The following is a 9,755-nucleotide window of genomic DNA, read 5'->3' as shown; positions in this document are numbered from 1 at the left end:
CTTCCCCTCCTCCTCTTCATCCTCCACCTCCTTCCTCACGCTCGAACAGAGGGCAGCTTTCGTCTTTGTCCTCATCCTCTTTATTTTTCTTGGTCTACTGATTGTCCGCTGCTTCCGGATCCTACTTGACCCCTACCGCAGCATGCCATCTTCCACCTGGACAGACTACATGGAGAAGGACACGTTTGATTACCGGATTTCCTGACAGGCAGCCTGAGAGGCAGCAACCCTGACAACTAAACATGTAAAATGAGGCAATGATCATGCTGAAGGAAAACGGCAACTACCTAAATGCACATTTTCTGTTGCTTCTCTTCTTTCAACCAGTGACAAGTTATATTAAATGGTTTTTAATATGACCAAAACAAGGAGGCAGTTTGTCTGAACTTTTAGTTTTAAAGTAATTATTTTACATACAATTAGGAAAAGACATAGGGGACAACTAAATCCTCTTTAGGTAAGAAAAAAAAGGTAAACAAATCACTCAAACCAATAGAAATATAGAAATGTGCATCTGTCTACCAAATTCAGCTACTTCTAAAAATTCTTTATTAGTCTTGAATTCAATGATGGGCATCCAAATCCTGCAACCAGCTGCTGTTAAACAAACAGAAAGGTGCATTTTATGTTTTTGTTGTTTTACCTCTGATCATTGTCTCATCATGCCGGGCAGGTAGCACATCTGAGCAGAAACACACCAGCAGCCTAAATAAAGTCAGTTTCTTTGAACAAAACTCAAGTAATTAGCTTTCTTATTCAAATAGGCAAAGATCAAATTATATATTTCTAAATAGATTGCTCCTTTGGCATATTTGCAAAATGTTTGGGAAAACCACCAAATCTTGCGATTTGGCGACTTTGCTGGGTGTTAATTAAAATTCTTGCTGTCCAGTCAGCAGTGGTGATTTCTGTTCAGATCTGGTGAATGTTCTTGAAATCCCTTAGCTCTGCAGGTCTCCAACAGCAGCACCACTGCAGGAGTTAGCAGTGATGCAGTGAAAACATCAAGGTAATGTTGGAGCACTAAAGGTGAGCAAGGATTTCATCAACCACCTGCTGGGTAACATGTTAGGGTTGCTGTCTCTCATGGGACAAGAATGTGTTCCTTTTTTAATTTTTTTAACTATATTTTCTAATGATTTAGAGACTTTAAAGACTTCAAACTTTATGTGAAGTTCACCTCGAAGATTTATTTTTTTTTTTTAGCTGTGTATATGGAGGAGGATACGGAGGAGGTGCAAGAGGAGGCTCAGGAGAGTTGGAGGACAGAATGAACAAGGCTGTGTTGAATCGGTTTGACTGCAGAAATGAGACGAGTTGTTTCCAGCGGCTCTCCGCCGTCCTGCCAGCCTGCCAGTTGCTTAGTAACTAGTGTTTTTGGCTGAAGTCTAACGTCAAAATATCTAAATTAAAGAGGACCTAAAGAAACGAATGGCCAACACAAACACATTTCTCTTAAAGCTGATATCCAGTATTCTGTTACAGAATTGGATTTTACTGAAACATGCTGCCTTGCTGGCTTCAACAGGTAAGTCCATAGATAACCCTCAATGTCTCAACCCTGGAATATTACTCAAACTATGAAAATAAAGTTTCAATAAGCAGCTTTGCAATTAATACTTCTGGAAAGATTTGCTAAGATATATAATTATATTTATGGAGACTTTTTTCTGTCCTTCTTGGAGTCACTTTTTGCTGCAGTTTTCTAACAGTGAGCTCTGGAGATTTTAATCTCTTTTATTCTTGTACTCAGTGTGTGAGGCAAAATAGTACACAGCACCTTAGTAAGAAATGTTGGTGAAGATTCTCAGTCATACATGTCATAGTAATTCCAAAATAAATAAAAAAAACTATCAACTGGACTTTGTTTCCAACTTTCAGTCATCAGAACCTTACAACACCGGGCCAAGCATGTCCCTTCTAAAACATAAGGGAAGCACAAAGAACAGAAACACATGAAAGATGCTCTTCAAACCTGTGCATACCCAAACTGGGCATTTGTCAAATCAGCAAAGAAATCCAAAAGACGCACAGCAGAACATAACAGTGAGAAGATTAAACACAAAAACATCACCATCCCATATGTTGCTGGAGTCTCTGAAAAACTCAAGAGAATTTTCTCCAAACACAAAATCCCAGTACATTTCAAACCAAACAAGATCCTTAGACAGAGGCTTGTGTATCCTAAAGACAAAAATCCCAGACTAAATATGAGCAGAGTGGCGTATGCAGGTCAATGCAGTGAGGAATGCTTTGATATTTCTATTGGAGAAACCAAACAACCTCTCCACAGACGCATGGCCCAACACAGAAGAGCAACATTATGGACAAAGGGCATTCTTTTGAGGACCAGAATGTTCTCATTTTAGACAAAGAAGATAAGTTGTTTGAGAGGGGCGTGAAGAAAGCAACCTATGTTAAAAAAGAAAAATTAACCTTAAACAGAGGGGGTGTACTCAGATTTCAGCTTTAAAAAAAACTACAATGCAGCGATAGAGTTTATTCCTTCCCGCAATCTTCGCAACCCCCACACCCTTAGAGGGGAACAGAACACCTCGCCATTTCAGCCAGGCCAAAAATTCCCTTTAATGACCCCCCTTTCAGAGGTATAGACAGGTATCTGGTATTGCAGGCAAACAAAGAAGCCAAAGGACCTCCATTCCAAAGTGGCGGATCTGTTCGTCCAGTTCAATTTGCATGTTTTCTAAGCCAAACAAAGCTTTGTTTTTGGTCCACTCTATAAAGCCTCAAACTCAACACTATTTCTGACATTTTGAACTGAAAAAGCTTTCTGGATGGGAAGCGAAACTTCTTCAAACTAGGAAACAAAGTCCAGTGGATTGTTGTTTTTTTTTACTTTTTTGGAACTTAGTAAGACATGTTTAAAAAACTTTCTTCTTCTTGGTTCTCCATCAAATATGAAGGCTAAAGTATACATGTTGAGCAGAACTGCCAAAATGGAGATATCAATTGTATTAATGGTCTAATATAGCTTTTTGTTGGGACAGATATAAGGTCAGGTGTGCTTTGGGTTTAAGTCTCTAATCAGCTTGTTTTGCTCAAAGATTTCTTGAAGATGTGAAGTAACTTTAAGAAAAGCTTACTATGTTCTATGAGTCAACCATAAGAATGTTTGACTTTCATTCTAGTCATTTATATATTCTGAAATACTTGATGATGCAGGTACCTGTATGTGCTCTTTTTCAACTTTTAGACCAACTTTAGACACCCGATACTTACTGTAACATAGAAATGATAAATAGATCAGCCCTTCTGTGTCCCTTTGCCGTATCTGCCTCTCTTCACAAGCCTAGAATCCTCCTGTTAAATGGGAGTTTTCCTCTCCTCTGTTGCTACATGCATGCTTGCTGTGAGGGGCTGCTGTCGAGTCAACGAAACTATTTAAGCGAATGTCTACTTTTTCCACATGCTCATCTGTAAAGTCAATGGTCTGACACGATCAGCTGGGTTTCCTTGAATAGAAAACTTTTACCCAATCTGTCTATACGGTTTGATTAAAAAGTCTTTGTGAAGTGCCTTGAGATAACATTGGCTCTGAATCTGCAAAGTAAAATAAACTGAAAGGAATTGAAAGTGAATTGAATTTCAGTCAAACTTTCCCATCCATCTATTTGAATAAACATATATTATTATTCTTGGAAATCCCATAACCAACAACGCATTTGAACAATAGACATCATGAAGCATCGTACAGACTGAATATTTCATCAAAGTTTTATGAGTATTTTTATATCAAGCAAACTTGTTCCAGTGAACTGAAAATGGAATCCAACAATATTACATTTGTTTTCACAGCGTTATCTATCTGAAAAACTTTTTATGTATCACATTACAATCCACTTTGAGATTCTAGCAGTACAGATGTCCTCATGGATAACATAGCATACATTAAATATTTATCTGCTGTGGCTCAAACTGATTTAAAAACAGACTAAATACATAAAAATCCAATCTTGTTCAGTCTGAAAAAATGCAGAACACAATAAACACAATTTCAAATGTTTAACGTCAGAAAAAATATATTTCTAAGGAAGCTCAATCAATTGCAGCAACAGTGGAAAGGAACCCCATTTTTTTATAGGAATAACCCAGCACAGATAAATCCATCTGAACAGGCTTAAAATGAGCAGCCATTTTCTGCAACAAATTCAAAATTAAGCAGAAATTATATTTAAAAAACACAAAATTACTTTGCCATGCAAAAGTTCTATGGGAAAGAAATACAAAGAGACTACCTAAAGTTAATGGATACAACAACTCTATAAGTCAATGACTACAGTGCTCAGTTAGTACTCCAACTAGGAAGGAAACATGGGTAAATACAGAAGTACTTTTCATGTGTACTTACCATTGCAGTAAAAAAACAATTTCAATTCAGTTGAGTTTTTTCATATAGCACCATTTCACAGCAAATGTCATATCATGACATCTTACAGACACAATTCAACTACATCATACAGTCAGGTTGGTTAAAAGATTTCTAACCAAGGAAACCCAGCTAACTAAGTCCAGTCATAAACTTTGCTCCTCCTGGATAACCATATGGCAACATTTGAATCAGGTGTGTTGAAACATCTAAAAGAGGCACTTACTGTTAAAAAAAACAATAAAACAGGTTACTTACAGAGCAAGTTTGAGAACTGCTGCTCCTGAGGAACACATGTATGCATGCATGCTGTGACAGTTGAGAGAAAAAAGTACTTTTAACAGGAATAAACCTGCAGATCCAGGCTCAGTGTGAGCAGACTTCTGCTGAGGCCAACTTGGGGTTCAAGAAGACAGAAGCAGACATACAAAGGTACAAAGAAGCACTGATCTAGAAATTGTATGTTCTATGTTAGAAAATGTAATGGACTATTAGCAGTGATGGGACTAACGGCGTTGAAAGTAACGGCGTTACTAACGCCGTTACCTTGTTTTAGTAACGAGTAATCTAACTAATTACTTTGACTGTAACTATAACGCAGTTACCATTGCAGACACCCCGTTACTGCGCGTTACTCAGGTCGCACATTGATCCTTTTTTCATGATAGGACTCGTGCGCAGCTGCGTGAAGCTGACACCCCACCCACGTCAAAAAACTCTGCAAATAGACTGAATGGTTAGTACAACATTAGTGCAGATTTGTGCAGAAAAAAAATATTGTTTGTGCTACTTTTGTTTAAGAGATATTAAAGATAATTTTTTAGGTCATCCAGAGGTGCGCGCCTGGTCATGAGAGAGGGGAGGATGAGAATGGCTGATGTATAGTGAGATTCCGTCTGTCAGTTGGGTAGGTGGGTGTTTCTTCTGGTGGGTGTTAACGTACAGCACACACAGAGAGATTGAGAGTGAGGATGACTCCAGCAGCAAACAGCGTTTTCCACATGGAAATACAGGTGTCACGTCGAGCTGCGTTTCCCCATCAGATACGGTTTCCTCTGCATCTCCGCACAGCGCAGGCGGCAAGAGTCACCGCGCAAGCGACAGGAAATGCGCATGTTCGCTAAAGGCGCGCAACAGTCGCCCTGTGCTCACGCCACAGGGGAACTATGGAGAGCGTGAACGATCAAATGAAAGGGAGAAATCTGGATGGATGGATGGATGGATGGATGCCCTGCCTTTTCAACCTACTGTATTTTTTATTTTAAACATTATTTGATGGCCTTTGTGGCAGGGATGGAGATCCATATTTTATGTCACACGCAGAGTATAGATCTAGATAGATAGATGGATAGATAGATGTTACAGTATCTATAACAACCCAAACACACAGGATTTCAGAATTAGACATCCCCAGTTATTAATTTCATATACTCACCAGATCTGAATGCCCTGTTAAAAAACTTCACATGGCGTTCCCCCCTGATGTCATTTACGTTGAGTTGCAATAAATGCTAAACTCTCTGCAGGTTCTTGTCTTTGTCATCCCCTCTATTCAGCTGGCTTTGGAAATACACGGGGAGAAGGTGGGGGCCGGGTGGTGAGGGTTACGGGGGCAAGAAACGCAAAAGTAACGCAATAGTGACTTTTACTAGTAACTAGTTACTTTTATTGTGGAGTAACTCAGTTACTTTTTGGTAGAAGTAACTAGTAACTATAACTAATTACTTTTTCAAAGTAACGTGCCCAACACTGACTATTAGCTGCATACGTGGCTCTGTCTAGAAAATAAACAATTAAGCAAGATAAGCTATAAAAGAGAGCACATACAACTGGTCACAGCAAACACTATCATCTATTGAGGTTGTTGAAGGCAACAGCCCAACTATTTTTTCCATCCAGAATGGTCTCCCAACAAAACAGGACCACACCAGATAAATCTACTATGATAAAAAAAATGGCAGAGATAAAATAAGGTTAGGGTTTGGACTTACAAATTCTGCAGGCTGGGAGAATAGAAATAGAATAAAGCAGATAAATGAAAAAGGGTCTCTATGTCCTCCAGCAGTCTAAGTCTATAGTAGCATGACTTTAGAGATAGCTCAGGATTACGTGAGCACTACAAATACATGCTTTATTAAAAATAAAAGATCTATTCTAGTCTTATTAGTAGACAGGGTGCCTGCATCAAACCGGTAGTTGGTTCCACAGGAGAGGAGCCTGATAACTAAAAGATCTGCCTCTTATTCTACTTTTAGGAATTCTAGGAGCCACTAGTAAACCTGAAGTGCGCCGTTAAGAATATAAGGAACAAATCTGACATAAGATAGAGTTTGGTTATTTAGGCCTGTATTTTTGAGAAGGAGGATTTTAAATTTTAACCCTAGATTTGATAGAAGAAATTTGAGTCAAATATTGCTTGGTGTCATCAGCATAACAGTGAAAATTATTCCCCCAAACAAGAGCACAGAAGCAAAAAGTCTGTTGAGGAAAAATAAGTGGTATACCGATTATCACAGAAAACAAAACACGGGATGCTTTCATTTGAGAAAAAGGACACAAAAAGTCAGTGATTACAATAAATCTATCAGTGACTGTGTATCCATCCAGGAAAGATACCGCTACATTCAAAGGCATTTCCTTTGGGCACTTTTTTATAGAAAATAAACATAAAGAGATTGCACAATCAGTAAAGGCAAAGCTTAACCACAAGCTACATTTAGGAAGGAGACACAGCTAAGCATAGTGGTCAGCATCTCTTTTGCGGCATTTGCTGGGGGTCTTCTAAATCAACCCCACTCCACTCAGCCAGCTCTATTCAGGAAAATTTCCCCATTGAGATTAATAAAGTATTTTTCAATCAAAGTGAATTTAACAAGAGACAATTAAACAGAGAAGCAGTTAGCAAGGGTTTTTTTCCATGGGGGGGGGGGGGGGCGGGGGGGGGGGACTAGCAAAAAAGTGAATAGAGCTACTTGTAGCAACAATACTATTGATTGTTTTATTTAATAATGATAATCTACATGTTCCTTCTATTTGACATAAAAATAAAGTAGATAATACTGGCAGTAATAGCTAAATCTATGTCTCTGTACATACATGAGACACAGCTTTATAAAAAATTATCCCAGGGTTTCATTTTAAGAAAAACCAAAACATTATCCTATACTACCTTGATGGCATAAATTGAAATGGGTTCTCAATAGATAAATTTTCCCTTTTGCTTTAGATATGAATGCACCTCCAGCATCACCAGACCAGCAGTTCTTTTGGTTTATGAGGCTTTGATATATTTTAGAATTCTAAGATGCAATTGCTGGAGCAGCAGAGCTGCAGTGATGTGTATCCGTTTCTCTGTTGCAGCAGGGGCCCCCTCAGGCGACGTGCACACATTCTGCTGTAATGGGCCTCCTCATGGTTGGAGGTCCCCTGTCAAATCTCAGAACTGAAAGCCCCCCGGAGAAGAGCAAAGGTTTGAAGTTGGAATAAAGATCAGAAGGAAAATAGAATGCATCTCTCCTCTGGGCTTTTTACTGCAAGGAGGTGTGACTGCTGGAAGGTGGGGAAGTTATTTCCTGAGTGGATGAAGACATCACAGGGCAAAGCTGAAAACAATTAACAGATTTTTGTTGTATTTTTTATAGAGCTCAGATCAACTTTAATTATAGACCACTGCAGATGGGACACATGCTCTAAAGTGGGGTCCTAAACCTGACTGAAACCCACTTTTAGTTTTTATTCTCTGCAGATCATCAGAAAGCCTGGAGCAATGTTCATCCCTCCTCCTCCACCTCTTCAGCAGGACCCGAACTTCTCTATGCTTGGTAAATCTTTAGATTTCTGAAGATCTCTTGAGGGGTTCCTCACTGCAAAGAAGGTGACCGAACTTTTGCCTTAAGGGGGAAAAAAAAGGAACACCGACTTACGTTTTAAAGAATAATTTTCATTTTCTTCTTTTTTTAATTTCCTCTCAGAGGGATATCGAGACTGTTTTCCTACCCTTATCAGAGCCTTTGCTGATTGAAATCAGCATTATCAGGTGGAATACAGGATATGAAATTTTATCAACTTGAATTATGAGAGAATTTTATTTTGTTAAGAGTTGCAGAAAGGTTTTTTTTATCATTATTCTTGAGATCTGGAGCTCCTCCTGTCAATCCTGGCAGAGAGTTCAGCCAAATCATAGATGGAATAAGAAACTATTTATTTATTCATTTATTCATTCATTTATTCATACATCTCCACCCTCCCATCAGGGTGTCTTTAGATTACAAGTGGTAACCAGTGAACATTTTTATACACATTCTTGAATTTAATTACTGAAGAAATCACTGTTTTTCTCTGTCATTAACTCAAGGCCTCTAATTGCTCTTTAATGACTGTTTATGATGTCATCATATTGGGTTAATAGGAGCTATATCACCCGCTTTGTTTAGGAAAGTCTACATATTACTGTATATGTTTCAATATTTTTTACTATTAAGTTTTAATAGGTTATGAGTTAAATTGTCAGAAAAAAAAATTATTTTGAAGTTGGTTTCATCCAAAATATCATAGTGTAAATTCTCTAGGTACCAAACATTCTCAGTCAATATATTCAGTCAAACATTCTCTTAAAACTGCCTGTTGTTAGTTACATATATTGTAATACTTTTCCAACAAAAGCTCTGCTTTAAACAATATATTTATGTTTTTGCATGTATGGTCAAAAGAGGGAGTATATTTTAGTTAAAAAAAAATGTCAGGATCCAGAGAGTGAAAAAGTCTACAAACTACTGTTTAAAAGCCACTTTTTTCCATGCAAAACATGGGAGCAACAAAAATCATTTGAGAACTTTTCCACTTTTAATTGGTTTGTTTGTCTGTGTGGAGGAGTTGATATGCAGTGTAGTGTATTCTTGGTGCCAAGCACACAGTATTTGTTAGTCATTTGAAAAGTTTAATTCATGAGAGTTTGACACATTCTCCCATATGCTTCTGGTAGACCTTTAATGTGTTTAAGCTAAATTTAGCAAGGCTTGTCTTTTATTAATTTATAAGAAAAGGCCTTACATGTTGGAACTTCATCTGAGGGACCAATCATATACGCTTATTAGATGTCAGAAATTTATGTTGGTCTTCTTATGTCCTGTGTCCTTGCTTAGATCTTTGACTGGTTTTCTTTACGTAATCTCTCCTAGAGGAGTGTCCAGTTGTTTGTAATTTCTAAATCATTTTCTATTTTTTGAAATTTTTGATTATGCTGAAATGCTTTGGAAATTATTTTGTTGTCTCCCCCTGAATACCTTTGCAGTAAGGTTCCTCTGATTCTTTGAAAACTCTCTATGGATCTTTCTACTTGCTTTGAAATCTGATTAGAAAAGCTTGTGAG

General features: G+C 37.9%; 1 long non-coding RNA gene across 1 annotated transcript; it reads left to right on the top strand.

The window, feature by feature from the left end:
* Positions 1-208: 208 nt before the first annotated feature.
* LOC119779168 lies at positions 209-8,286 on the top strand. The gene is made up of 2 exons (XR_005280190.1): positions 209-1,528; positions 7,748-8,286. It is a non-coding gene; the product is annotated as an uncharacterized LOC119779168 (long non-coding RNA).
* Positions 8,287-9,755: the final 1,469 nt, after the last annotated feature.

This window comes from Cyprinodon tularosa, unplaced genomic scaffold (genome assembly GCF_016077235.1).
Source record: "Cyprinodon tularosa strain WSP-4 unplaced genomic scaffold, ASM1607723v1 ctg1017, whole genome shotgun sequence".
NCBI classification, from domain to species: Eukaryota; Metazoa; Chordata; class Actinopteri; order Cyprinodontiformes; family Cyprinodontidae; genus Cyprinodon; species Cyprinodon tularosa.
Note: the sequence above shows the minus strand (reverse complement) of the source record. Positions and strands in the feature narration are given on the sequence as shown.